The sequence below is a fragment of the Protopterus annectens genome, chromosome 1.part2 (assembly GCF_019279795.1).
Source record: "Protopterus annectens isolate FY-2018-M chromosome 1.part2, PAN1.0, whole genome shotgun sequence".
Lineage (NCBI taxonomy): Eukaryota > Metazoa > Chordata > Ceratodontiformes > Protopteridae > Protopterus > Protopterus annectens.
In genome coordinates, this window is record NC_056727.1 from 357,470,029 (window position 1) to 357,485,832 (window position 15,804).

The following is a 15,804-nucleotide window of genomic DNA, read 5'->3' on the forward strand; positions in this document are numbered from 1 at the left end:
GTTCAAAAGAAATGCTTCTGAGGCTGCTTGCTTTGCAGCTGTGTCAGCTCTCGCATTGCCTTTTGAAATCCTATCTTGTTGTTTTGTATGAGCTATGCATTTACAAATAGCTACTTTCTGAGGCAACTGAATAGAATCTAACAAATCTAAAATACACTGTGCATGGTTAATCGGTTTGCCAGTAGATGTCACCATTCCTCGATTCTTCCACTGTTGTGCAAAAACATGTACAGTAGAAAAAGCATACTGGCTGTCTGTAAAAATGTTTACGCTTTTACCCTTTGCTAAGGTACATGCCCGTGTCAAGGCAATCAAGTCTGCTGCTTGTGCAGATAAGTTATGTGGTAGAGGTTTCACTTCTACAATCTCAGTATCAGAAACTACTGCATAACCTGTTAGGTTCTGTCCTGTAGGACTCCTTTTGCATGAGCCATCCACGTAATATGTCACCTCGGCATCATCCAAGGGGAACATCCGTGAGGTCTTTTCTAGGCAGTTTCTTTTGCTCAATTACCTGTAGGCAGTTATGGGGTGTGCCATCCACAGGAGTTGGGAGCAAGATAGACGGATTCAAAGTAGTACATCGTTCAATTGTCATGTGAAGTTGGCTCAGCAATATAGTCATACAAGAAAGATGCCTAGCAGGGGAAAGATATATGCTACTTTTTCTTGCAGTAAAATGATTGCGACTGCATGAGGCACTCTCAATGTGAGAGGGTGGAATAACACTACTGAGGCTGAAGCCTGCACTGCCATTGCAGCTGCAACTACTGCTTGTACAAAGTGGGGTAGAGACCGCGCCACTGGGTCCAGTTGTGATGAATAATAAGCAATGGGGCATTGTTTGTCCCCATGCTGTTGAGTCAATACTGATGTCATATAACCTTGCTTGCAATCTACAGTTTGGAAAAAACGTTTGTGATAATTTGGTAATCCTAAAACTAATGATGATGCTATCAATTGTTTCAGTTTGCAGAAAGTTAATTCTGCTTCTGGTGTCCACTGTATTAAATCTTGTGCTGCCATAGGCTTCTTAAAAATCAGGTCGGTTAAAGGTGTAGATTCCAAAGCATAGTTTGGGATCCAGCTCCGACAAAAATTAGTCGTACCCAGGAAGGACATCATTTCCTTCTTGGTTGTGGGTTTTGGTGCTTGTAAGATCGCTACTTTTCTGTCCTCATCTAATGTTCTGCCATCTTTGGATATTACATATCCAAGGTATTTCACTTGTTTTTTCCAAAGCTGCAATTTATTTTTGCTTACTTTGTGTCATTCAACTGCTAGGAATTTTAATAATGCTATAGTATCTTCCTTACAATCTTGCTGGGTAGGGGCAGCCAGCAGGATGTCATCAACATAAAGTAAAATTTGACTACCTCTCGGTGGGATAAATTCCGCTAAATTGCTTGCCATCTCTTGTGAGAATATCGTTGGGCTTTCACTATAACCTTGTGGTAGTCGCGTATATGTATACCGCTTCCCCTGAAATGTAAATGCAAACCAATACTGGCTGTCAGGGTGTATCGGTATCGAAAAGAACGCATTGCTGATATCCACCACAGAAAAATACTTCTGTTGAGGTTTTAAATCATTCAACAAGGTATGTGGATCTGGCACCGTAGGTGCTCTTGGTATTACTGCGTGATTTACAGCTTGTAAATCTTGGACCATACGCCATTCTCCATTTGCTTTTCTAACTGGGAATAAGGGTGTGCTACATGGCGAATCGGGAGATTCCACCAGTATTCTTTGGCATGATAGTAACTGGTCCTGCTGTGCGAATAAGTCCTACGTCTGACTTTCCTGTTGACCAGAGAGTTTCTGGTATGTCTAACAAAGCTTTTTCTTCCTCTTCTAATAAGAGGGCTTCTCAGCTGTCTTTGCTGGACTGCAAGTGTACAGCTGGATGTGTTTGTGTTATCCAGTTCAGTTTCTGTCTTTGTATTCCCTGTTCTGACAGTTCTGATTCTGTCTGTTTTTCCCATTTTGTGATTTTCTGTCCTAGGTCTACCCATTTTAAATCTTCTTCTTTAGTTAAACTATCATGCGGTATTAGATTTGATTTGTAAAGTGAAAAGAACTCCTGGGGTAATGAACAGCTAACTACACTGTTCCCTTTCATGTCCCAGTACAAATTACACAGTACTAATCTGTTTGCATGATTTTTAAACAATTCTTGTTCATATTCTTTGTTAGGTCCTGGTGTATTACAATAATACAGAGTACAGTGCAACAGGTGTTGTATGTCAATACAAAGGGAGGGGAACTTACTGATAGCTACATTCATTAACTCTTCAGTTACTGCTCCAGGACCAGTCGTAACTAGGTCCTGGCTGTACCAGTAAAATGTCTCACCTTCCGTTTGCACTGCAAAAGTATTGGTTTGTCGCTGTGCTTCCATACCCTGCATGATTGGAACTACTGCTATGCCCAATAGTTGCATAAGATCTCTGCCCAAAAGGTTCACTGGGCATTTTGCAGAAACAACAATTTTGCTTTTCTGGGTCAATCTTGAAACAGGATCTGTTATTGTAATGTTATGGGAGAGAGGCTCCCGATACAGCTGTCCATTAGCTGCTTTTACTAGTATAAAGTCATGTGATTCTGAATTTTCTGGTAGTTTGAAGGGGTGTACCAAGGTTCGTGATGCCCCTGAATCGCACGAAAATTTGACTTCCCTCCCTTCTACCAGGAGTGTCACTTCTGGTTTTGTGTCAGCCAAATAGAGCTGTAAGCTCAATAAGGCTAGGTCTAATATTTCATTTTCTTCACTATCGGTAGTTTCCTGCACTTCCTCTATTATCACATTCTCTGCTCCTTCTATCACATTGTCATTTGTCTTTTCTCTATTATTCCTATCTAGTGATTCCTGACTTTCATATAGTCAGTCCTCACCCTCATCGTTTTTGTCTTCCACTGCTGCCTTCTTATTTTTCCTGCAATCCCTTGCCATGTGTCCCTTTTTCCCGCATTTGAAGCACTCACCTCTTTTCTTTCTCCCTTCAAAGTCTTCTGATCGCTGATCAGATTGTTTGTTTCCCTGGGCATTCTTTTTGCCCTTTTGTCCGGACTGTACTAAATAAACTTCTCCATCTTCCACAGCAAATACTTGGGCTTTCTTTTTCTTTTTGTTGTTAAAATGCCTTTCGGCATGTCTAGCATATTCAAGCAGTGATTGTAATCTGCTTGTACGATGGTCTACCATATGCTTAGTAAAGAAACTACTTATGGGTGCAATACTGCCTTTCAAAAATGTATTCTTTAACTGCTGCTCATATGGGGAATCTTGTGTCTGATCTTCAGGTACCTGCATTCCACAGTGGTTGTTAAAACATTCCAATAATCTGGAAAAATATCTATCAACAGTTTAATTTTCTTGTTGGATGCATTGATTAATGCAAGTCCAGTCTGCCCTAGGCTTCCATTTCTCAGAAATTTGGTCTGTCAGACCTTTCACTCTGTTGTCTAGTTCTGCGCTGCTATGTGGGAGGGGCCTAAGTGCAGCGTCACGGGGATTCCAGTTGCCACTGATCATGTGCCAATCTGGACCAACTATTTGTCTGACTACTTTTTCTACTTCCTCTCCGTTTAAGTGATAACTTAATCTCATGCCCTGTAAGTCTTCTAAGAACTTTCTAAAATTAACTTTTGGATGGGGAATTCCCTCTGTGGCTTTCCGGATGTCTTCCGGTGTCCACGGTCTGTATACTAAGAGAGTTGGGTCCTGCCCTTCTTGTCCTGCCTGAGGATTTGGTACTTCTATGAGTAGGCATATCTCTTCTACACTCATAGCCCGTGAATTTCCATTCATTTGATATAATTCAATATCCCCTTTTAAATTACGTGTTCGAGACCTAGTCTCGATAGGATCTCTAACAAACGGTAGTGGTTTTATAGGAACAACTGGATATCGTGGAGGTGGGTCAGTTTGTTCTTTTGCTTCATATCCGGTAAGGGAACTGGTAAGGGAACCGAAACTGGAGTGGGCGGAGGGGCCGATGCTATAACTAAGTTATTATCTTCTTTGTCTAGAAACATTGCTTTTGAATTTTTATTCATTTGTTCTCTTCGGTTTGCTTCCTCAGTCCACCTGTGTGCCTGAGGAACTCCTAATTTATGCTGTTTTTTAACCCGACCTTTAGAATCGTTTTTTAGCTGTCTAATAAGTTTGATAAGCGAGGATCTTTCAAGTTTCCCATCAAATTCATATTTATTAACCCATTTAGTATAATATTTAACGTTGTCGGTGCGCTGTGATTGCATATATTTTGCGTCTTCGGTTAACGGTGGGCTTTGGGGTCTTTTCGTTTTTGTGCACGTATTACCCATTTTGTTCTAACCTTTTTAAATGTTACGTAACCCTTTTGTTTTTAATGTGGTACCACCAAGTGTTTACAGTCTCTTCAGACTACCTGCCTACTTATTCTGTTTCTCTGATCTATGACAAGATAGCAATATTTCTGTCCCTGAATTTTTTAAAAATTCTCACAGAACAAATACAATCAAGTCCCTGATCTAAAACAGAAAAAAAGTAGATTCACTTTACCTGAGCCTCAGCAATTGGTCACTCACTGTTCAAACGGAACCCGCCTTCAGTCGTAGATCAGAAAAGTGGCTGGCCTCTTTTGCATGACAATTCAGTCGGAGGTCTTTCAATGAAGAAGATCCGATGTGGTATCTTCCCTGCGCAGTTTCATGCCACCTGGCCCATCTGATCCCAGGCTAAACGAGGGTTTTCGGCTCCAAAGGACCAAAAAATGTTAGCGAAAAATACTTCAAAAGACCAAAAGCATAAGGTTCAGTTCAGGTATCTTTATTCTTACGCAAGGAGACAAAAAATGCAGTGTCTGACTAAATCAGGAAGTGTCAGTTATTATACCTTTCTTTCAAGACATTGCCCACTACGACTGACGTAGCAGATCACCAGTTCATAATTCTGTTACTTTACAGAGGTTTCTCACATTTCTAGCTGACTCTTCAAAGTTTAAAAAAGATTTTTTTAGTAAACAGGATGGCCTTGACGACCACCGGTCAATTATAACTTTCTTGCTATGTGATGTTACAAGTCTAGGTACTATGGCTAATATAAGCACAATGCAAGTACAGATTTCTAAAGCAGTTTATTGTTTATAGTATCTAACTATCTTGCAGCTTGTGCACTTTTTCATTAGCACGAACAGAGCTTATTGTTCATAATGAATGGATCTACAGAAATTATTATTATTCTCTATTTAATTTCCTGACCTAGCAGAAAATCACCTGCTTTCCAGTACATTTCCAAAGCATAAACATGTATTTTGCTGTGCTAGCAAACTAGGTCAGAGTGCATCTTGCAGTGTCAGAAAGCACAATTTCAGAAAAGCATATTTTCAGTTTCAAATTGAACTAATGCTGCATATAGAATAAAAACGTGTTAATCTTCCCTTATTTAAAATAAGCATTGCACACATATGTTAATACATATTTTTCTAACATGTACATTTACTTTTTAGACACAATTTTACTCATCAAATATGTGAATCATGCAATATATTTCATAATATATATTTTCATTATGCAAAGAAATAGTTAACACATCCACTTAAGATTACACTTTATTGCCTCAAGCAACAGCTTTGTACACTGGGCTTCATCTAATGTAAACATGCTGATACTCATATAAATAAAGTGATATTTGATTATTATGTAGTAGTTATGACATGCTGCTTAACAAGAGGTGCACACAGACACTGTTGAATAAACTGTTGCTTAATTTGATTTCTACCATCTTAACAGACACCTGCAAAAAAGCTGACATACCTATACTTGTGTCTTCCTGATGAGCTGTACTGAGAAGTTCTCAGGGGAACATCATGGAAGAATGTTGTGTCATGCTTTCTTCATCAGACAGTAAAACACGGATAGGTAGAACTGTCTAATATCCTAACTGTTGTTCTACAGAGGAGGCTTAAGTGGTAAAGTATAAATGAGTTAGAGGAAAAATAAGCAAATTGGTGCCAAACATAAGATTGATACTGAAGAAGTTTGAAGAAAATGATAAATTTTGAGAGCTGGCAAAATTTTGTTATATTTGCTAGATTAAATAGATTAATAGGAAAATGGCTTCTAGTTAGTAGGCTTGCAATCCAGGGCACCAGCCTAGCCCAAATTCCCAGTTGCCCCCAAGCTCTGTCTGGTTAAGTGACTTGCTCAAGGTCAAACAATAGGCAAATGAGTGCTGAGGGAATCAAACCCTGCTCATACCCTTAAACCTCTCTACCAACTGCCAGATATAAGTCATGACATTGCTTTTGGATGACCATGGCAGGGCTCAAACTTACAATTTTCTGATCTGAAGTCAGATGCCTTATCCATTAGGTCACATGACAAAACCTGAAATGATGACTTTATTTTTATTTAGTTATTTTTTATGGTGGTTGTTGGCAAAACCAGAGACTTGTTCTAACATTCACATCAAGAAGAAAAGCTGTGTAAATGACCACGTGTTGCTGCTAAATTTACTTTTGCACGTGAATTTGAAGTCGTTATTTGGCATTGTATTTATTGTAATTCTTTTAGTGAGGTATTTCTTTGGCCTTTCCAGCTGTTGCAGATGTCTTGTGAGGTACATACCAAACGGGGCATTATATTCTATAATGGGTCTAATGAGGGATGAGTACAGTGGGAAAATTACCTCCTTTTTTCTGGATGAAAAGCCCTTAGTGATGAGGTGTGCCACATAGAAGGATTTCCTGACTGTTGTGGCAATGTGGTTATCGAAAGTGAGACCACTGTCCATCCCACTTTCGATGTTTAGTGTCCTGCCACCTATGTGGTAATTCATGGGTACATGTTTTTTTCCAAAGAGGATAAGTATACATTTCTTGGCATTAAGCTTGAGCCCATGGCTCTGGCACCAGGCATCTGTTTCTGTAAGGCCCTTTTGTAGACTATCCACATCATTTGGGGATTCAGTAATGGCTCCCAGTTTGCAGTAATCTGCGAACTTTGTTAGCCAAAGTCCCTTAGTTTTGGCCTGTACTTCAGAGAGGTAGATGCCAAACAAGAGTGGTCCCAGGACTGAACCCTGAGGTACTCCACTTGTCTGAAGCTGGATTTGGAGTTGGCTACTTTTACACTCTGGGTTCTGTCAGTAAGCCAGTTGGCAACCCATTGAGTGATGTAGGGATTTATGCCCAGCTTAGTAAGTTTATCTATGATTCCAGAGTGGGGGATGGTGTTGAAGGCCTTTGCGAGGTCCAGATAGGCTGTGTGGACTGCCTTACCCTTGTCCACAGCTCTGGAGACTGATTTGAAGAAGTCAATCAGATTCAGGAGACAAGATCGGCCCTTCACAAACCCAAACTGGGTGGGGTCCAGTGTTTGAAGGTTTCCAATGTCTTTGTTTATAAGTTCCATGATAATGCTTCCATGCCCTTGCAAATCAGGCTTGTTAGACTGATGGGATGGTAGTTCCCGGGATCCAACGTGGATCCCCCCTTGTGGAGTGGGATAACTGTAGCTGTGTGCCACTCAGTGGGCACGAAGCCTGAGGTGAGGCTATGATTAAACATGACACTTAGGTGAGGTGCCAGTTCATTTTGTAGTTCATGTAGTACACAGCCTGGGATGTCATCTGGTCCCATGGATGCTGTATTCTTAGCTTTGGAGTGTGTGGTTTCTACCTGTGTGGCAGTGATTACTGGAATTTGGCATTCTTTTGGTATTGAGATGGGCCCTTTAGGGGGTGAGAGGGGGGTAAAGTTGACACTAAATTGATCTGCCAGGATATTGGCAATATTCTTGGGATCAGTATATTTAATGCAATTTTGTTGTAGCTCAGAGCAGATCTGAGCATTGCCATTAAGATTCTTGACATAACTATAGAATGCCTTGTGGTTGTCTTTGGAATCTTTGGCAATTTTATTTTCATAACTAGCTTTTGAGGATTTTATGAGGGATCTCAGCTTCTTACTGAGGCTGGTGAGGGAGTTTTTTGCATCCTGGGATTTTCCTCTTTTCTGCAACAGTTTCTTCCTTCTGTTGTATAGTTTCTTTATAGCAGAGGACCACCAGATTGGCTTCTTTTTTTTGGAGAAGAGCATCTTGGTTCTATTTGGGGTGGCACGATTCACGCACGAGTGGATGTGCTCGTACAGTGCCTTAGTGTAGGATTCTGCAGGCGAACTTTCAGATCCCTTCTGCATGGGTGTCGTGAAATTTGTCACTTCTGACTTCAGTACATGAAGTTGGCTTTGGAGAATTTTTTTAAGGAGGTTTCCTTACTGGGGGGGTGGGGGTGGGATGTGGATGTCAAAGGTGATTTGCTTATGGTCAGACCTGATCACTGGTGTGAAGCATCTATCTCCCATGTTGGTAATGACCAGGTCTAGGATATTGGTGCCCCTGGTGGGACAATGGATTAGTTGATCCAGGGTGTTGGAATTTATGAATTCCAAGAACCGTTGGGAAAAGGAGTTTGTACCTGAGTAGTTTTCCCAGTTAATGGCAGGGTATTTGAAATCACTCAGTATTAGGGTGTTTGGTTGTATCTTAATATTTTCCAGTATGTTTAGAAAGGTGTGGTGAGAATCTTGGGGCATGGTGGGGGATCTGTAGCAAGCTACAATTTGGATTGCAGTCTTACTTAGTGTTAGTTGCACCTGGAGAATTTCAGATGCATTGTGTTGGGCAACTAGCCTGAAGGTGTGAATATCCTTGGTGAATATGGACACTCCTCCACCTTCCTCCACCTTTAGTGTTTTGGTCTTGGTTTTGTGGCCAAAAAGTGTGGCAAGAGTTGTAGCCTGGTATTGCAGGGGTGCTCTCTGGAGCCTTGAACCAGGTCTCAGTTACTGCACAGATATCGATGTTCTCCATTTTTAGGAGTGCCTCGAGAGAGTGAATTTTGAGGTTTAGACTTCTAGCATTGAGTAGCATTACCTTCAGATTTTGCATGCTTGTATCTGTTACGGTGGTAGTTTTATCCTTTGAACCTTGTCTAAAAAAGGCACTACGGGGGTGGCAAGAGCTTTAGCCAGTAACCTGAATCCTAGGGGTGACAGGTGCAGACCATCTCTGGCAAAGCATTGTGGTTTGTCGATCATGTCTTCCCAGGCAGACAAATACTAGATCCCCTTTGAATGACACCAGAAGCTTAGCCAATTGTTGAAGTCATTCATTTTGTCCTTGTACTGTGGTATAATTCTGGGCGAAGGCAGGATGCTACTCAGGGCTAGGGTCATACCTGCATGGGCCACATGATCCAAGAGCTCTTCCATGTCTCTTTTCATGTAGTCCAGGGAGGTACGTCTCAAGTCATTCACTCCAGCATGGACAATGACAGAATCATATTTGTACTTGTTGTGGAGTGACTTGAGTGCATGCATTATGTGTCGGATCCTGGCACCCGACAGGCAGCTGACTGTAATTTTCTCTCTGTTCAGCCTGGTGAGTGGGGCATCAGTGTGCTTGACTATAGAGTCACCTATGACTAAAGTGTTGGGTACATTGTCTTGCCTTAGGGGCTGTTGTTGGGTGACACACCGGTGTTGTGAGCTGTGTGTCACTTTGGTTGTGACTGGTGTTTGGTTGAGTTTCAGCTTCAGAGGTCCTTGTTGCTTGGGCAGGTTAATGTTAAGGGCCTCCGCATATGTTGGTTTAGTGCCACTATGTGTGGGTGTTGATGGTGTAGGTTTTGAAGGGCTATGAGTTGCTACAGGTGTAGTGCAGGTGTTAACCTTCTCCTCTTGGCTGTCTAGCACAATCTTAGCCAGAGAGAGCTTTGCTACCAGTTTGGCTATGTAAGTGCATATCTCGCAGGTTGCAGTGTTGGGTGGTAGGAGGAGAGGATTGTTTGTGTACATGAGGCAGTTCCTTATTTAGAGAAAGGCTTTGGGTTCTGCTTACAGTTTTTCCTAGCTCTAAAGTGAATTAAAGACTTTTGTCTTAATGTTGGACCTCAGTAGCTTCATCTTCTAGAATATGCAGTATGTCACGTTCTGAATGGTGACTGCAGGGCTTCATATCCCTGTATTTAACTATCACTTTGTTAATACCACTGGGCATGTTATTTAGCATGTGGTTCAGTGATATCTGGGGTTCTGTACAACAGGTTCATTCATTTTGATCTGTGTGGACACCACTTTCACCATAATGTGTTGTAGTTATGTCTGTCCTCTGTACCCATAGTGTTTATGAGTATGATAGATTTTATTTATGTCAGAGACTTTCTGGAAGATGAAATGTCATATATTCCCTTTCTTGGATGACTGACTTCCAGTGCTTCCTGTGAGTGACTCCCTAATAACTTTCTTAGTTTAGGCTGTTGTGTGACTGCAGACCCTAGAGATCTCCTTAAACAGCGAAAATTCTTCTTTGATCCCAGCCATCAGGATTGCCTTTACTACAGCAAAGCTGAACACTCTTCATGGACAGTCCTTCCATCTCACATATTGGGCCAAGGTGGTCATAGCCATGATATCTTGTTTGAGAATTAAGCAGAACGTTGAAGATCAGATTGTCTTGTAGCTTTTATTCCCAATAGTGGCCACTGTCTACATGGTTCTGTAGCTTTCCTGAGAACGTGTTTGTTGTAGAGGGCAAGTTGTCAGTAGCCACAGAGTTGTCATGTTCTCAGTGATGTTTTGGTGTGAAACTTCTATCACTGGGCTTTATAGTGATATATGATTCCAACTAGTTTAATTTATCAGTCTTCCCTTCCTAAAGCACAGACTGTTAATGGTTGATACCATGTCTTCCTCATTGCTTGGGGGAAGTATATTTCACATAGTAAAGGTGTTCATATGAACTACTTAGAGCTGCGGGGCGTGTTGTCTTGAAATCTCTGTAAGAGGTACTGAAACCAGAGACCCTATTACACTAGTTGGACAGTTACTGTATGTGTGATGTACAGGCATATACAGCAAAATATGCTTAAAGCTGTGTTCAGAGAATACCTGCATGTCCATAGCCTCTGACCTCTGGCCAGGAGATCCAGTGGGAGCAAAGAATTGTGGGTCTAAACTTTGAGGTGGAGATGTTTGTCATGTTGGCTGTGGGCGACATCCTTGGCTTGTAATAAGATAGTTTCTTGTACTGCTGGGAACTTTCAAAGCCTGAAGTCATTGGCCACTTCAGAGTTTGATATTTTCATTTTGCAGTCACATATAATTGGAGGGGAATGGTAGAAAGGGCATACTGGATTACTCAGCTGGATTCTCAAAGGCTACTTAAGCTCCAGAAAGTCTTCCACCTATTAGACTTATTTTGCTTAGTGAAAGAAGCTTTTCATCTGGACAGAGATATCCCACACTGCTCTACTCTGTCATTCTAAAGGTGAGCCTTTGTTATATAGACAGTTGTATGACTTGAGTCTCAGTTATTTCATGGCCATGGCACAGATTCTAGGAGTCTCTGATCAACTTTGTCTTATGGATGGCAGAACTATGACCCAGTACTGGCTGGAGTTCTGGATCTTTTTTCTGTTTTTGAATAACACCCCATACTCCATACAACTTGAATTTTAAGACTGGCAGAATTGGTGGCTCTGAAGTTTCCACCTTTAAAGACACTAATTTTTCGGGCATTGCATTTCTGGATCTTTGAATTTCAGGCTGTCCCCCTTTGGACTGTCAATATATCCTTATTTTCATCTTTACCACCTTCTTCGTCATCATCTCCACAATCTTCATTTTCACAGATGCACATATTCTAGAATCTAGACGTTTTTATCACAGCACTAATCCATTCAGTTTATAACATGCACAGACACACTATTTTTACTATAGGGATGTCACATGATCTACATACCCCTAATTTTCTTCCTAAAAGTGAACCTCCTTTTGTAGACATCTATTGCAGTGTTCCCTCTCTGTATTGTACTGTATGTCAAGCAGTATAAACTTTACTAGGAATGTTTTCCTGTTCCATTTTGCTTTTGTCACCTTTTTAATATTTACTGATTTATTGTCTGACTGATAGATTGTTCTGCAATCTGAATCATTTTATCTGTTAAAATGTGTTGCTAACTACAGAGAATGCACCTACCTACTACTAACTGTTTCTTCCCACAGCTGCGTCATCAGAAGGCGGGACCAGTTGACATTGGAGAGCTACATAGTATACAGTAAATGCATAATAGGTTTATTAAACATAAGAAATATAGCTCCAGTTAGGTAACTCTGTAAAATCTACAAATAGAGACTGGAAAGCAGATATAACTTGCATGAGAAAGGAGACTGGGAAACAGCTTTGTGTTAGAGTATAGTGATGTGTCTGATTATTAGGCAGCATTTTTATGAACTGTTTAGTAGTTATGCAGACATTAAGCACTGTTATGCCAAGTTGTGTAGTTTTATGCTGGAATATGTTTTGATGAGTGGCAGTGAAGACTGGTCAAGATTGGCAGATCGATGAAAGCTTTGATAAAGATGTATATTGCATTTAACCTTGTCCTTGTGGCCTGGGCAATTACTGAAGGCGTCTGAGGGATCACTTCTATGGCTCTGCTGGACAGAGGCTCAGGAATCTAGTCTTAAAGGGAGGCGAAAGCCAACACATTCTGGCTATGCTTATAAATGCCGTAGGGCAGATAGCCTAGTACCTATCTATGAGCATATAAACAGTTTCTTTACTTAGTTAACAAATAAAATACTTAAAACTCTGTCATTAGAGATTTGAACTATTTATGTAGGGGCAGAAATCCCTCCCAATCCCTGCACCCTCTCTCAGAAACAACTTAAAAGTTTCATCTGATCAGCTAGTCTCAAGAAATGTCTTTCATTCAATAGGCTTTTTTTTTTTGCGATATACAACTGACCATCTGCTTCCCAGAAGGACTGCCCTCATCCCCTGGGTCTTTAGAACATCTTTGCCTACACTAGACTTAGTCTGACTCATGTTTGAGGCCAGTGAAGAGACTGATGCTTCCTGAGGCAGTATCACACTGCTGCTAATGAGAAAGTTTTCCTTGCTTTAGGCTTATCCCCATTCCCATATGCACTCACCCTGCCCAAGGGGTGACAGGCAATGGGCAACAATTTAGATCCCAGAAAGGTGGAGAGGGAGAGTGTTTGGAGGACTGATTGGCTGTAGCTAGATCTGCTTCTCTTGGACACAGGGTTTGTGGCTGTTTTCTTCCTGGCTGTAGCCCCCAGTGGAAGCCGCATGATCTGAATTAAGCAATTGATGTGAAATAGAAAAGCAAGCAGATCGTCTGCAGTAGAAGATATTAAAAACTTACATAACTAATTAAATGAAGATCTGCAGGGAGGAATAGTAGATGATTCATAGTAGACGGCGCCAGAAATAGATATCAAAAAGTGTTTTTATTTGATTATTTGTTTCTTTTATAGATACGTGATCTGGACCATTTGGCCCCATATCAAGCACAGCTTTCTTAGCAAAAACAAGAAACACAAAGCAACAGCATCGTAAGGTATATTAAAGTTCAAAGTATACATAATAGCAGTCAGACACTGCAAGTAGTAACTGACATAGAACAAAGTAGTGCATCCAGAAATGTATATATAACAAGATGAGTCTGCTATGTGCATTCATTAATTTGCATAAACACTGAGAGTGTTGCCATGCTTTGTACGTACGGGCCAAGGCTAGGGAGGAATGAGATGGGTAGCCCTTCCTGTCGTCGCATATGTAGTCTGGTATTGGCATGGTTGATGTGTTTTGTGTAACAACTTATGATGTTCTTCGTCTTCCATTGCTGCAGTCCTGACTATTGGGTATAGTCCGCGTCCCAGTCGGCCCGAATACCAGAGTATAAGGCTGACGTCGGTCAGGGCGCATTAGACTGACGTCAGTACGTCAGGGTACTAATGCGCATGACCGACGTCATATCCTCAGTCTTTTTTGCCGCATGGTCCGATGCAGAAGCAGTTTTGCGAGTGCAGGTTGGCGTACTGAAATATTTCCGAAACCGGAGTTTCAGACCGAAACAGAGTTGGCTAAGTACCCCGTTGGGGAACATTTTGGTTTTTTCTTGCCTCAGTATTTTACCGGATGTCAGAAAAAGTGAATAACTGTATTTCTTGTGGGAAACAGATACCTCATAGGGATTATCATACCTTGTGTATACCTTGTTTAGGGCCTGAGCACGACGTTGTTGGTTGCCGCTCTTGTGCTAGGTTTAACAAACGCACTATTAAGAGGAGGTTAGACTGTGCCAGGTTAGTGTTTGGGAAGCGTTGCAATTATAAAATGCCGTCGGATGCTCCGGCCCGCTTCCTCAAGAAGCGCAAGGATAAAACAGTGAAGCCTAGGGTTGAGGAACCGCAGTCCCGGACGTCGGTTCTTTGGAAGGCTCAGTGGAGCCGGAGGTTTTGCCAGGAGTTTCCATGGAGTCCCAGGCAGAAACTATACTCTTACAGGATGTGCCTTCTCAGGAGGTAGGCCAGGCTGAGGGGGCCTCTCAGGTGACTGTTCTTCCCTCTCTTCCCAAGGTAGTTAGGGCCTCTCCTTCTGTTGCCAAAACTTCTATGAGAGGTAGGCCTACTTCAGCTTCAGTGGGGGCTTCTCCTACCATTTCAGGTTCTGTACCTAAGAAACATATGCTTAAGATGGCAGAAGATTTGATTACTATGATTAGGGGTTCTATGCCCCGCCTGATAAGAGGCCTAGGGTGGAACCTGAGTTTGAGAGTTTTGAACAGTGTTCTGAGGCTTCAGAATCTTCTGTGGAAGATTTGCAGGAGTATCCTACCTATTCTGATTCTGATGTGGATGATTCCACTCCTACAGCGTCTCCACCTGAGGATTTCTCATTTTCAGAGACTTTGCATTCCATGAGGGAGCACTTTAAATGGGAAGGCCAGGATTACTCTGACTCCAGGAAAAGGCTTAGGAGTTCTTGTTTTACCCCAGCATAGGCCTTTAGCTATTCCTCCTGTGTTGAATGTGGTGGAAGATGTTTTGCAGAGGCTTCCTGAACCCTGACTCTTTGCCTCCTGCTCCTGTTAAGCCTGATAGGTATTATAGGGTGCCCAAGCTCATAAATATTTGTTTAAGAGTCCTAGGGCGGACCCAGAAACTATTTCCCAGGGGCCTAAGGGTGTAAAAGCTTCTGTGGTTAAAAATCCTGTCCCCACTGATAAAGAGGCGAGGGCTTTGGATAGGTGGGGAAAGAAAGTGTATACTTCTTCCACTCTAGCCATGAGAGCTTTGAATTGTCAGTTTCACATGTTAAAATATCAGAATTACCTTCTTTCACAATTGAAATCTAAGGTGGATGCTTTGGCGGAAGGTATTGAGTGTAAAGAGTTGCTGGATTTGGTTCATGTGTCCGAACAAGTGGGTAAGCATTCTTTGCAATGTGGTTTTGATGCTGTACAGGCCTCCTCGAGGGTGGCTGCTACCAGCTCTGTTCTTCGCAGGCATGCCTGGTTGAAGGATCAGAATTTAGCTGAGCATGTTAAGACAAGGATTTTGGATGCTCCTTTACAGTCTGATGTGTTGTTTGGTTCGCCTGTGGAAGCTGTTTTAAAGAAAATGGAGGACAAAGCTAAGTCTATGCAAACTGTTAAAGATTTTTTGCAGGTGCTGCCACCAATGTTTAGTTGAAATTGGCCTGCTAAGGGGTGGACATATCCTGCTTATGATTCTCAGTCTAGGGGTAGGTCTAGACGTGGTAGGGCAGGGCTCAAAGTTCTTTTAGGCCTAGAACAGGGAGTTCACCTGCTCAGACTTCTGGTGAGGGCAGGGGTCAGTCCTTTCGTAAACAGACCCAATGACCTGTCTTTACAGCTGCCAGCAGATTCACGTTTGGCAGGTCCTTTGGGAGGAAGACTGTCTCTTTTCAAAGAAAATTGGG

General features: G+C 41.8%; 1 long non-coding RNA gene across 1 annotated transcript in view; it reads left to right on the forward strand.

The window, feature by feature from the left end:
* LOC122789172 overlaps positions 1-15,804 on the forward strand; it is a 222,613-nt gene that overhangs the window by 141,094 nt on the left and 65,715 nt on the right. The window contains exon 2 of the long non-coding RNA XR_006362777.1: positions 13,335-13,417. This is a non-coding gene — a long non-coding RNA (uncharacterized LOC122789172). The remainder of the gene's footprint in view (positions 1-13,334; positions 13,418-15,804) is intronic.